The 3,489-nt window shown below is 42.3% G+C and overlaps 1 pseudogene; it reads left to right on the forward strand.

Moving 5' to 3' along the window:
* Window positions 1-589: 589 nt before the first annotated feature.
* On the forward strand, window positions 590-923 carry LOC136167890 (BET1-like protein pseudogene; annotated as a pseudogene).
* The last annotated feature ends 2,566 nt before the right edge of the window (window positions 924-3,489 follow it).

The raw sequence follows: 3,489 nt of genomic DNA on the forward strand, positions 1-3,489 counted from the left end.
CAAGTCTAGCTTGTGTCACTGCCTGGGACTTCTCACCAGTTTAAATCTAGCATTAAACTCCATGGAAGGAGGATGGACTTTAAAGGGGACTACTTTTCCTGCCAAAAAAAAAAAAAAAAAAAACCAAGTTGAGCAGAACAACCACAGACCAAAAGCCTACTCTGCCTGCCTTTCACCTAAAAGCCCAAAGTTAAAATCATAAGATGTTTGAACTCTAGTAATAGAAAAAATCAATCCTAAATACATCAGTGACAATAGAAAGAAAATATGCAAGTTCCATAAGAGCATTTGTTAGATGCTAAAGTCAAGAGACTTGAATTTCTTGCCCTTAGCCTGTCTTATGTCATATAGAGTTAGAAGAACATTGAAAGAAAGATTCTGAGATTTTCTTCATTTATTGAAATGAGAGAAGAGAGTAACTGGACTTTAAAGACCTTTTGGAATATTCCTACATCCACCTCTGGAATTAGGTTATTCCAAACCAACATTATAAATGGAGCTGTGAGCGGGGAGAAATAAGAGAAGAATGGGGCCACGTCCGAGGAGGCTGTCGGCGAGCCGTGACAGACTGGCGGGTCGGAGCTGCGCAATGGCGGACTGGGCGCGCGCTCAGAGCCCTGGTTCTGTGGAGGAGATTCTAGACCGAGAGAACAAGCGGAGGGCTGACAGCTTGGCCTCCAAGGTCACCAGGCTCAAATCGCTGGCTCTGGACATTGATAGGGATGCTGAGGACCAGAACTGGTACCTGGACGGCATGGACTCGGAGTTCACAAGTATGACGGGCCTACTCACAGGGATGTGACGCGTTTTCCACAATGGCGCCATCTGGGCGAGACAACCGGAAGCTTCTTTGTGTTATGGCTGTGGGCCTGATGGTGGCCTTCTTCGTCCTCTCCTACCTCCTGTCGAGGGCAAGGACGTGAGGAGCTGGCTTCTGTGGGTGCCTGGGGCAACCAGGATCTTCCTCTGTCTGGTGGTTTGGGCTCCGGAGAGCTTGTTTACAAAATGCTCCTTTGAAATGATGATCATGGCTTAGGACTCTTCTTCCTGCGTGGTTGGGAGCCTCTAACCCAGTGAGCTCATGTTAGCTGGTTCTGTGTGTGCAAGGGCCCTGTCCCTGTGGGGCAGCCAAGGCCCAGCTCCCTCTGCCACCTTGGGCTCTAGAAGCCCCAGCAGTATTGGGTCCAAGCAGAGCATCTGGGAATCCTGGACACGGCCACCTGTGAGCAGCAGTCCTTTCCTCGGCCCTCAAGGTTCTGAACATCTCAAGGCTCCTCTATGCTGTCTTGGTCTGGACGAGGCTGTGTCTGAAATTTGAGTTGCCTGGAGCTGACATAGGAAGGGGGTGTGACTGTGAAGCTCGAATCATTGCTGTCACCTCCAGCTGAGTGTCCTCAGCCCGGAGATTGCAGTTTCTCTGGCCAGGACTGCTGGTCATCTGTGACCCAGCGAGATTCAAAGGTCCTGCTGAGCGGCCTCTTCCTGCCCTCCAATCCCAGGACTGCAGCCAGACCCTCAGGGATGGGCAGGGGTTTGTGAATGAAGGAAGGATCTGCAGCCTTGGCTGAAGACTTGGGGTCCAGATCCTGGCAATTTCCCACCCATGTATCCAGGAACAGAAACTAATGTTTTCATGGGATTCAGGATCTACCCAGCACCAGAGATCTGTTTCCAGGAGACTAAATCTCTAGGAACAGGTCCATTTGATGCTTAAGTCAGGCAAGGTGTGAGGTGGGGCTTTTATGGGTGTAGGCAGGAGGTTTCTGGATAATGACTTTTTTCAGGACCTATAGATCACTTTTTGAGGGTTCGTGGGCAGCTTCCACTAAGCTAACCCTAACCCAGCAGTGTCTGCCCACCTCTCCCTGGGCCCTCAGTGTCCACTTGGTCAGCCCCCTGCTCATATGAACTGAACTAACAGGCCCAGCCAAACCAGTGGCTTCTTAGTACCTCACTGTGAGTCCCCAATATCCTTGTCTTTCCATAAAAAACACTTGTAAGAAACAAAAAAAAAAGAGAGAGAAGAATGGGAAGTCTTGCTAGGAAGACAAAAAAAGAGAAAAATGAGATAATTTTCAAAGAAAAAGATATACAGAAGTCAGGTAGTACAGGAACTACGAATTATACCCATGGGAAAAATTATACCCATGGGAAAAAATCTCCAAAAAATGTTCAGTTTCAAATGAATTATTCATATTGTTCAACAATATGGCTTTTTACTATGGGCTTTTTTCTCTGCCTGGAAATACCACTCCTTAGCACTTCACTTTGTTCAAGTGCTAAGGTGTCACCTCCTGTTTGGTCTTTGATTGACTCATAGCTATTACTGCATACAACACACTACACTTTAAAAAAATAATAGACTATTTGGAATTATATATAGTATCTTGTAATGACCTATAGTGGAAAATAATCTGAAAAAGAATTTGAATATGAATCACTTTACTGCATACCTGAAACACTGCAAATCACTTATATCTCAATTAAAATCTTTAATTCAAAAATTGTAACTCATTTGGCACTAAGCAAAGGTATTCAATAAGTGCCACTTTAAAAACTACACAGAATATAAATTGGGTAGTAAATTCATGTATAACTATTTTCGCTATAGTTTTTTTTTTTAATCTTATGTTAATAAGATGTTGAAAGTCATAAATTCTCTTCAGGAAAAAAAAAATGTTAATACATTTGTATATACACCTAACTTTGAACACAAGTGTTAAGAATAGCAGGGTTTCTCAAAGTCAGCACTACTCACATTCTTTGTCTGGTTCACCGAAGACTGTTTAGCAGCATTCTAAATCCTCTATTTACTGGATTCTAGGAGCAATTCCCTCCCCTACAATGACAATAAAAGTGTCTTCAGATATTGCCAGATGTCTCCTCTGTGGCAAAATTGCCCAAACTTGAGAATGTCAAGAGATAACCTCACTGGACCACAACTAGGAAAGTCTGCATTGTATGAAAACTGATTTCAAAATACTACTACTTGGGGGTCCACTTCAACAAAGTGTGACTGAGAAAGGAAAGATATGACAAAAGGATAAAATGATTATGCATAAAAAGAAATTGATTAAACACAGTAGACATTGGGTAAATGTTAAACATACATTTATTGCAGTTGTTCTAGGATTCAGAGAAGTTTTTAGTTGCTAATCTGATATAACAATTTATTATTTGTTTCTACCTGTATTTAATTTACAAATTGGAACTTCAAAAGTATATTTTTAAATTATTACTTGAAAAAATGCAATGACATTAAATTAATACAGAAATTGCCTGTAAAACCAGAAACACAACTTATAGAGCTCTTTGCTAGTTACTCAGTCATTGATCCACATTACGAAGTCCCTCCAAGATACATAAATATGCAAATGAACATTGAGCAGGCACCCTTATTTGTAGGGCTCTTGACGTTACAAGGAAGTCCTATAAAGAGAAAGAAAGGCATGATCTTTGTTTTCAAATAAACCATTATCCACTGATATT

This window comes from Muntiacus reevesi, chromosome 4 (genome assembly GCF_963930625.1).
Source record: "Muntiacus reevesi chromosome 4, mMunRee1.1, whole genome shotgun sequence".
NCBI classification, from domain to species: Eukaryota; Metazoa; Chordata; class Mammalia; order Artiodactyla; family Cervidae; genus Muntiacus; species Muntiacus reevesi.